Genomic DNA, 13,434 nt, shown 5'->3' on the forward strand with positions numbered 1-13,434 from the left:
CGTAATGCGTTATAACGTCATCCCATATAACGTAATACGGTATAACGTCACACCCTATAACGTAATTCGGTATAACGTCATACTATATAACCTAATACGTTATAACGTCATACCATATAACGTATTACGTTATAACGCCATGCCATATAACGTAATACGTTATAGCGTCATACCATATAACGTAATGCGTTATAACGTCGACCCATATTACGTAATACGATATAACGTCACACCATATGACGTATTACGTTATAACGTCATACCGTATAACCTATTACGTTATAACGTCATACCATATAACGTAATTCGGTACAACGTCATACCACATAACCTATTTACGTTATAACGTCATACCATATAACGTATTACGTTATAACGGTATTCCATATAACGTAATACGTTATAACGTCATCCCATATAACGTAATGCGTTATAACGTCTACCCATATTACGTAATACGATATAACGTCACACCATATGACGTATTACGTTATAACGTCATACCGTATAACCTATTACGTTATAACGTCACCCCACATAACGTAATACGTTATAACGTCATCCCATATAACGTAATAAGTTATAACGTCATCCCATATAACGCAATACGTTATAACGTCGTTCCACAAAACCTAATGCGTTATAACGCCATCCCATATTGCGTAATGCGTTATAACGTCATCCCATATAACGTAATACGGTATAACGTCACACCATATAACGTAATTCGTTATAACGTCGACCCATATTACGTAATACGATATAACGTCACACCATATGACGTATTACGTTATAACGTCATACCGTATATCCTATTACGTTATAACGTCACACCATATGACGTATTACGTTATAACGTCATATCGTATAACGTATTACGTTATAACGTCATACCATATAACGTAATACGTTATAACGTCATACCATATAACACTATACGTTATAACGTCGTCCCATATAACCTATTTACGTTATAACGTCATACCATATAACGTATTACGTTATAACGTCATGCCATATAACGTAATACGTTATAGCGTCATACCATATAACGTAATGCGTTATAACGTCGACCCATATTACGTAATACGATATAACGTCACACCATATGACGTATTACGTTATAACGTCACACCGTATAACCTATTACGTTATAACGTCATACCATATAACGTAATTCGGTACAACGTCATACCACATAACCTATTTACGTTATGACGTCATACCATATAACGTATTACGTTATAACGTCATACCATATAACCTATTACGTTATAACGTCATACCATATAACGTAATACGTTATAACGTTATACCATATAACCTATTACGTTATAACGTCATCCCATATTACGTAATACGTTATAACGTCATCACATATAAAATATTAAGTTATTACGTCATACCATATAACCTATTACGTTATAACGTCATCCCATATAAAGTAATACGTTATAACGTCATCCCATATAACGTAATACGTTATAACGCCATCCCATATAACGCAATACGTTATAACGTCGTCCCACATAACGTAATACGTTATAACGTCATCCCATATAACGTAATACGTTATAACGTCATCCCATATAACGCAATACGCTATAACGTCGTCCCACATAACGAAATACGTTATAACGTCATCCCATATAACGTAATACGTTATAACGTCATACCATATAACGTAATACGTTATAACGTTATACCATATAACCTATTACGTTATAACGTCGTACCATTTAACGTATTACGTTATAACGTCATGCCATATAACGTAATACGTTATAGCGTCATACCATATAACGTAATGCGTTATAACGTCGACCCATATAACGTAATACGTTATAACGTCATACCATATAACGTAATACGTTATAACGTTATACCATATAACCTATTACGTTATAACGTCATCCCACATAACGTAATACGTTATAACGTCATCCCATATAACGTAATACGTTATAACGTCATCCCATATAACGCAATACGTTATAACGTCGTCCCACATAACGTAATACGTTATAACGTCATCCCATATAACGCAATACGTTATAACGTCGTCCCACATAACGTAATACGTTATAACGTCATCCCATATAACGTAATACGTTATAACGTCATACCATATAACGTAATACGTTATAACGTTATACCATATAACCTATTACGTTATAACGTTATACCATTTAACGTATTACGTTATAACGTCATGCCATATAACGTAATACGTTATAGCGTCATACCATATAACGTAATGCGTTATAACGTCGACCCATATTACGTAATACGATATAACGTCACACCATATGACGTATTACGTTATAACGTCATACCGTATAACCTATTACGTTATAACGTCACACCATATGACGTATTACGTTATAACGTCATATCGTATAACCTATTACGTTATAACGTCATACCATATAACATAATACGTTATAACGTCATACCATATAACACAATACGTTATAACCTCGTCCCATATAACCTATTTACGTTATAACGTCATACCATATAACGTATTACGTTATAACGTCATGCCATATAACGTAATACGTTATAGCGTCATACCATATAACGTAATGCGTTATAACGTCGACCCATATTACGTAATACGATATAACGTCACACCATATGACGTATTACGTTATAACGTCATACCGTATAGCCTATTACGTTATAACGTCATACCATATAACGTAATACGTTATAACGTTATACCATATAACCTATTACGTTATAACGTCATCCCACATAACGTAATACGTTATAACGTCATCCCATATAACGTAATACGTTATAACGTCGTCCCATATAACGCAATACGTTATAATGTCGTTCCACATAACCTAATGCGTTATAACGCCATCCCATATTACGTAATGCGTTATAACGTCATCCCATATAACGTAATACGGTATAACGTCACACCATATAACGTAATTCGTTATAACGTCGACCCATATTACGTAATACGATATAACGTCACACCATATGACGTGTTACGTTATAACGTCATACCGTATATCCTATTACGTTATAACGTCACACCATATGACGTATTACGTTATAACGTCATATCGTATAGCCTATTACGTTATAACGTCATACCATATAACGTAATACGTTATAACGTTATACCATATAACCTATTACGTTATAACGTCATCCCACATAACGTAATACGTTATAACGTCATACCGTATAACGTAATACGTTATAACGTCATACCATATAACACTATACGTTATAACGTCGTCCCATATAACCTATTTACGTTATAACGTCATACCATATAACGTATTACGTTATAACGTCGTCCGACATAACGTAATACGTTATAGCGTCATCCCATATAACGCAATACGTTATAACGTCGTCCGACATAACGTAATACGTTATAGCGTCATCCCATATTACGTAATGCGTTATAACGTCATCCCATATAACGTAATACGGTATAACGTCACACCCTATAACGTAATTCGGTATAACGTCATACTATATAACCTAATACGTTATAACGTCATACCATATAACGTATTACGTTATAACGCCATGCCATATAACGTAATACGTTATAGCGTCATACCATATAACCTATTTACGTTATAACGTCATACCATATAACGTATTACGTTATAACGACATACCATATAACCTATTACGTTATAACGTCATACCATATAACGTAATACGTTATAACGTTATACCATATAACCTATTACGTTATAACGTCATCCCATATTACGTAATACGTTATAACGGCATCCCATATAACGAAATGCGTTATAACGTCATCCCATATAACGTAATACGTTACAACGCCATCCCATATAACGTAATTCGGTATAACGTCATACCATATAAAATATTAAGTTATTACGTCATACCATATAACCTATTACGTTATAACGTCTTCCCATATAAAGTAATACGTTATAACGTCATCCCATATAACGTAATACGTTATAACGCCATCCCATATAACGCAATACGTTATAACGTCGTCCCACATAACGTAATACGTTATAACGTCATCCCATACTACGTAATGCGTTATAACGTCATCCCATATAACGTAATACGGTATATCGTCATACCATATAACCTATTTACGTTATAACGTCATACCATATAACGTAATTCGGTATAACGTCATACCATATAACCTGTTTACGTTATAACGTAATACCATATAACGTATTACGTTATAACGTCATCCCATATAACGTAATGCGTTATAACGTCATCCCATATAACGCAATACGTTATAACGTCGTCCCACATAACGTAGTACTTTATAACGTCATCCCATATTACGTAATGCGTTATAACGTCATCCCATATAACGTAATACGGTATACCGTCATACCATATAACCTATTTACGTTATAACGTCATACCATATAACGTAATACGTTATAGCGTTATACCATATAACCTATTACGTTATAACGCCATGCCATATAACGTAATACGTTATAGCGTCATACCATATAACCTAATACGTTATGACGTCATACCATATAACGTATTACGTTATAACGACATACCATATAACCTATTACGTTATAACGTCATACCATATAACGTAATACGTTATAACGTCATCCCATATAACGCAATACGTTATAACGTCGTCCCACATAACGAAATACGTTATAACGTCATCCCATATAACGTAATACGTTATAACGTCATACCATATAACGTAATACGTTATAACGTTATACCATATTACCTATTACGTTATAACGTCATCCCATATTACGTAATACGTTATAACGGCATCCCATATAACGAAATGCGTTATAACGTCATTCCATATAACGTAATACGATACAACGCCATCCCATATAACGTAATTCGGTATAACGTCATACCATATAAAATATTAAGTTATTACGTCATACCATATAACCTATTACGTTATAACGTCATCCCATATAAAGTAATACGTTATAACGTCATCCCATATAACGTAATACGTTATAACGCCATCCCATATAACGTAATACGTTATAGCGTCATACCATATAACCTAATACGTTATGACGTCATACCATATAACGTATTACGTTATAACGACATACCATATAACCTATTACGTTATAACGTCATACCATATAACGTAATACGTTATAACGTCATCCCATATAACGCAATACGTTATAACGTCGTCCCACATAACGAAATACGTTATAACGTCATCCCATATAACGTAATACGTTATAACGTCGACCCATATTACGTAATACGATATAACGTCACACCATATGACGTAATACGTTATAACGTTATACCATATAACCTATTACGTTATAACGTCATCCCATATTACGTAATACGGTATACCGTCATACCATATAACCTATTTACGTTATAACGTCATACCATATAACGTAATACGTTATAGCGTTATACCATATAACCTATTACGTTATAACGCCATGCCATATAACGTAATACGTTATAGCGTCATACCATATAACCTAATACGTTATGACGTCATACCATATAACGTATTACGTTATAACGACATACCATATAACCTATTACGTTATAACGTCATACCATATAACGTAATACGTTATAACGTCATCCCATATAACGCAATACGTTATAACGTCGTCCCACATAACGAAATACGTTATAACGTCATCCCATATAACGTAATACGTTATAACGTCATACCATATAACGTAATACGTTATAACGTTATACCATATAACCTATTACGTTATAACGTCATCCCATATTACGTAATACGTTATAACGGCATCCCATATAACGAAATGCGTTATAACGTCATTCCATATAACGTAATACGATACAACGCCATCCCATATAACGTAATTCGGTATAACGTCATACCATATAAAATATTAAGTTATTACGTCATACCATATAACCTATTACGTTATAACGTCATCCCATATAAAGTAATACGTTATAACGTCATCCCATATAACGTAATACGTTATAACGCCATCCCATATAACGTAATACGTTATAGCGTCATACCATATAACCTAATACGTTATGACGTCATACCATATAACGTATTACGTTATAACGACATACCATATAACCTATTACGTTATAACGTCATACCATATAACGTAATACGTTATAACGTCATCCCATATAACGCAATACGTTATAACGTCGTCCCACATAACGAAATACGTTATAACGTCATCCCATATAACGTAATACGTTATAACGTCGACCCATATTACGTAATACGATATAACGTCACACCATATGACGTATTACGTTATAACGTCATACCGTATAACCTATTACGTTATAACGTCACACCATATGACGTATTACGTTATAACGTCATATCGTATAACCTATTACGTTATAACGTCATACCATATAACGTAATACGTTATAACGTCATACCATATAACACAATACGTTATAACCTCGACCCATATAACCTATTTACGTTATAACGTCATACCATATAACGTATTACGTTATAACGTCATGCCATATAACGTAATACGTTATAGCGTCATACCATATAACGTAATGCGTTATAACGTCGACCCATATTACGTAATACGATATAACGTCACACCATATGACGTATTACGTTATAACGTCATACCGTATAACCTATTACGTTATAACGTCATACCATATAACGTAATTCGGTACAACGTCATACCACATAACCTATTTACGTTATAACGTCATACCATATAACGTATTACGTTATAACGGTATTCCATATAACGTAATACGTTATAACGTCATCCCATATAACGTAATGCGTTATAACGTCTACCCATATTACGTAATACGATATAACGTCACACCATATGACGTATTACGTTATAACGTCATACCGTATAACCTATTACGTTATAACGTCACCCCACATAACGTAATACGTTATAACGTCATCCCATATAACGTAATAAGTTATAACGTCATCCCATATAACGCAATACGTTATAACGTCGTTCCACAAAACCTAATGCGTTATAACGCCATCCCATATTGCGTAATGCGTTATAACGTCATCCCATATAACGTAATACGGTATAACGTCACACCATATAACGTAATTCGTTATAACGTCGACCCATATTACGTAATACGATATAACGTCACACCATATGACGTATTACGTTATAACGTCATACCGTATATCCTATTACGTTATAACGTCACACCATATGACGTATTACGTTATAACGTCATATCGTATAACGTATTACGTTATAACGTCATACCATATAACGTAATACGTTATAACGTCATACCATATAACACTATACGTTATAACGTCGTCCCATATAACCTATTTACGTTATAACGTCATACCATATAACGTATTACGTTATAACGTCATGCCATATAACGTAATACGTTATAGCGTCATACCATATAACGTAATGCGTTATAACGTCGACCCATATTACGTAATACGATATAACGTCACACCATATGACGTATTACGTTATAACGTCACACCGTATAACCTATTACGTTATAACGTCATACCATATAACGTAATTCGGTACAACGTCATACCACATAACCTATTTACGTTATGACGTCATACCATATAACGTATTACGTTATAACGTCATACCATATAACCTATTACGTTATAACGTCATACCATATAACGTAATACGTTATAACGTTATACCATATAACCTATTACGTTATAACGTCATCCCATATTACGTAATACGTTATAACGTCATCACATATAAAATATTAAGTTATTACGTCATACCATATAACCTATTACGTTATAACGTCATCCCATATAAAGTAATACGTTATAACGTCATCCCATATAACGTAATACGTTATAACGCCATCCCATATAACGCAATACGTTATAACGTCGTCCCACATAACGTAATACGTTATAACGTCATCCCATATAACGTAATACGTTATAACGTCATCCCATATAACGCAATACGCTATAACGTCGTCCCACATAACGAAATACGTTATAACGTCATCCCATATAACGTAATACGTTATAACGTCATACCATATAACGTAATACGTTATAACGTTATACCATATAACCTATTACGTTATAACGTCGTACCATTTAACGTATTACGTTATAACGTCATGCCATATAACGTAATACGTTATAGCGTCATACCATATAACGTAATGCGTTATAACGTCGACCCATATAACGTAATACGTTATAACGTCATACCATATAACGTAATACGTTATAACGTTATACCATATAACCTATTACGTTATAACGTCATCCCACATAACGTAATACGTTATAACGTCATCCCATATAACGTAATACGTTATAACGTCATCCCATATAACGCAATACGTTATAACGTCGTCCCACATAACGTAATACGTTATAACGTCATCCCATATAACGCAATACGTTATAACGTCGTCCCACATAACGTAATACGTTATAACGTCATCCCATATAACGTAATACGTTATAACGTCATACCATATAACGTAATACGTTATAACGTTATACCATATAACCTATTACGTTATAACGTCATACCATTTAACGTATTACGTTATAACGTCATGCCATATAACGTAATACGTTATAGCGTCATACCATATAACGTAATGCGTTATAACGTCGACCCATATTACGTAATACGATATAACGTCACACCATATGACGTATTACGTTATAACGTCATACCGTATAACCTATTACGTTATAACGTCACACCATATGACGTATTACGTTATAACGTCATATCGTATAACCTATTACGTTATAACGTCATACCATATAACATAATACGTTATAACGTCATACCATATAACACAATACGTTATAACCTCGTCCCATATAACCTATTTACGTTATAACGTCATACCATATAACGTATTACGTTATAACGTCATGCCATATAACGTAATACGTTATAGCGTCATACCATATAACGTAATGCGTTATAACGTCGACCCATATTACGTAATACGATATAACGTCACACCATATGACGTATTACGTTATAACGTCATACCGTATAGCCTATTACGTTATAACGTCATACCATATAACGTAATACGTTATAACGTTATACCATATAACCTATTACGTTATAACGTCATCCCACATAACGTAATACGTTATAACGTCATCCCATATAACGTAATACGTTATAACGTCGTCCCATATAACGCAATACGTTATAATGTCGTTCCACATAACCTAATGCGTTATAACGCCATCCCATATTACGTAATGCGTTATAACGTCATCCCATATAACGTAATACGGTATAACGTCACACCATATAACGTAATTCGTTATAACGTCGACCCATATTACGTAATACGATATAACGTCACACCATATGACGTGTTACGTTATAACGTCATACCGTATATCCTATTACGTTATAACGTCACACCATATGACGTATTACGTTATAACGTCATATCGTATAACCTATTACGTTATAACGTCATACCGTATAACGTAATACGTTATAACGTCATACCATATAACACTATACGTTATAACGTCGTCCCATATAACCTATTTACGTTATAACGTCATACCATATAACGTATTACGTTATAACGTCGTCCGACATAACGTAATACGTTATAGCGTCATCCCATATAACGCAATACGTTATAACGTCGTCCGACATAACGTAATACGTTATAGCGTCATCCCATATTACGTAATGCGTTATAACGTCATCCCATATAACGTAATACGGTATAACGTCACACCCTATAACGTAATTCGGTATAACGTCATACTATATAACCTAATACGTTATAACGTCATACCATATAACGTATTACGTTATAACGCCATGCCATATAACGTAATACGTTATAGCGTCATACCATATAACCTATTTACGTTATAACGTCATACCATATAACGTATTACGTTATAACGACATACCATATAACCTATTACGTTATAACGTCATACCATATAACGTAATACGTTATAACGTTATACCATATAACCTATTACGTTATAACGTCATCCCATATTACGTAATACGTTATAACGGCATCCCATATAACGAAATGCGTTATAACGTCATCCCATATAACGTAATACGTTACAACGCCATCCCATATAACGTAATTCGGTATAACGTCATACCATATAAAATATTAAGTTATTACGTCATACCATATAACCTATTACGTTATAACGTCTTCCCATATAAAGTAATACGTTATAACGTCATCCCATATAACGTAATACGTTATAACGCCATCCCATATAACGCAATACGTTATAACGTCGTCCCACATAACGTAATACGTTATAACGTCATCCCATACTACGTAATGCGTTATAACGTCATCCCATATAACGTAATACGGTATATCGTCATACCATATAACCTATTTACGTTATAACGTCATACCATATAACGTAATTCGGTATAACGTCATACCATATAACCTGTTTACGTTATAACGTAATACCATATAACGTATTACGTTATAACGTCATCCCATATAACGTAATGCGTTATAACGTCATCCCATATAACGCAATACGTTATAACGTCGTCCCACATAACGTAGTACTTTATAACGTCATCCCATATTACGTAATGCGTTATAACGTCATCCCATATAACGTAATACGGTATACCGTCATACCATATAACCTATTTACGTTATAACGTCATACCATATAACGTAATACGTTATAGCGTTATACCATATAACCTATTACGTTATAACGCCATGCCATATAACGTAATACGTTATAGCGTCATACCATATAACCTAATACGTTATGACGTCATACCATATAACGTATTACGTTATAACGACATACCATATAACCTATTACGTTATAACGTCATACCATATAACGTAATACGTTATAACGTCATCCCATATAACGCAATACGTTATAACGTCGTCCCACATAACGAAATACGTTATAACGTCATCCCATATAACGTAATACGTTATAACGTCATACCATATAACGTAATACGTTATAACGTTATACCATATAACCTATTACGTTATAACGTCATCCCATATTACGTAATACGTTATAACGGCATCCCATATATCGAAATGCGTTATAACGTCATTCCATATAACGTAATACGATACAACGCCATCCCATATAACGTAATTCGGTATAACGTCATACCATATAAAATATTAAGTTATTACGTCATACCATATAACCTATTACGTTATAACGTCATCCCATATAAAGTAATACGTTATAACGTCATCCCATATAACGTAATACGTTATAACGCCATCCCATATAACGTAATACGTTATAGCGTCATACCATATAACCTAATACGTTATGACGTCATACCATATAACGTATTACGTTATAACGACATACCATATAACCTATTACGTTATAACGTCATACCATATAACGTAATACGTTATAACGTCATCCCATATAACGCAATACGTTATAACGTCGTCCCACATAACGAAATACGTTATAACGTCATCCCATATAACGTAATACGTTATAACGTCGACCCATATTACGTAATACGATATAACGTCACACCATATGACGTATTACGTTATAACGTCATACCGTATAACCTATTACGTTATAACGTCACACCATATGACGTATTACGTTATAACGTCATATCGTATAACCTATTACGTTATAACGTCATACCATATAACGTAATACGTTATAACGTCATACCATATAACACAATACGTTATAACCTCGACCCATATAACCTATTTACGTTATAACGTCATACCATATAACGTATTACGTTATAACGTCATGCCATATAACGTAATACGTTATAGCGTCATACCATATAACGTAATGCGTTATAACGTCGACCCATATTACGTAATACGATATAACGTCACACCATATGACGTATTACGTTATAACGTCATACCGTATAACCTATTACGTTATAACGTCATACCATATAACGTAATTCGGTACAACGTCATACCACATAACCTATTTACGTTATAACGTCATACCATATAACGTATTACGTTATAACGGTATTCCATATAACGTAATACGTTATAACGTCATCCCATATAACGTAATGCGTTATAACGTCTACCCATATTACGTAATACGATATAACGTCACACCATATGACGTATTACGTTATAACGTCATACCGTATAACCTATTACGTTATAACGTCACCCCACATAACGTAATACGTTATAACGTCATCCCATATAACGTAATAAGTTATAACGTCATCCCATATAACGCAATACGTTATAACGTCGTTCCACAAAACCTAATGCGTTATAACGCCATCCCATATTGCGTAATGCGTTATAACGTCATCCCATATAACGTAATACGGTATAACGTCACACCATATAACGTAATTCGTTATAACGTCGACCCATATTACGTAATACGATATAACGTCACACCATATGACGTATTACGTTATAACGTCATACCGTATATCCTATTACGTTATAACGTCACACCATATGACGTATTACGTTATAACGTCATATCGTATAACGTATTACGTTATAACGTCATACCATATAACGTAATACGTTATAACGTCATACCATATAACACTATACGTTATAACGTCGTCCCATATAACCTATTTACGTTATAACGTCATACCATATAACGTATTACGTTATAACGTCATGCCATATAACGTAATACGTTATAGCGTCATACCATATAACGTAATGCGTTATAACGTCGACCCATATTACGTAATACGATATAACGTCACACCATATGACGTATTACGTTATAACGTCACACCGTATAACCTATTACGTTATAACGTCATACCATATAACGTAATTCGGTACAACGTCATACCACATAACCTATTTACGTTATGACGTCATACCATATAACGTATTACGTTATAACGTCATACCATATAACCTATTACGTTATAACGTCATACCATATAACGTAATACGTTATAACGTTATACCATATAACCTATTACGTTATAACGTCATCCCATATTACGTAATACGTTATAACGTCATCACATATAAAATATTAAGTTATTACGTCATACCATATAACCTATTACGTTATAACGTCATCCCATATAAAGTAATACGTTATAACGTCATCCCATATAACGTAATACGTTATAACGCCATCCCATATAACGCAATACGTTATAACGTCGTCCCACATAACGTAATACGTTATAACGTCATCCCATATAACGTAATACGTTATAACGTCATCCCATATAACGCAATACGCTATAACGTCGTCCCACATAACGAAATACGTTATAACGTCATCCCATATAACGTAATACGTTATAACGTCATACCATATAACGTAATACGTTATAACGTTATACCATATAACCTATTACGTTATAACGTCGTACCATTTAACGTATTACGTTATAACGTCATGCCATATAA

Source organism: Bombus vancouverensis, unplaced genomic scaffold (genome assembly GCF_051014615.1).
Source record: "Bombus vancouverensis nearcticus unplaced genomic scaffold, iyBomVanc1_principal scaffold0055, whole genome shotgun sequence".
In the NCBI taxonomy this organism is placed as follows: domain Eukaryota; kingdom Metazoa; phylum Arthropoda; class Insecta; order Hymenoptera; family Apidae; genus Bombus; species Bombus vancouverensis.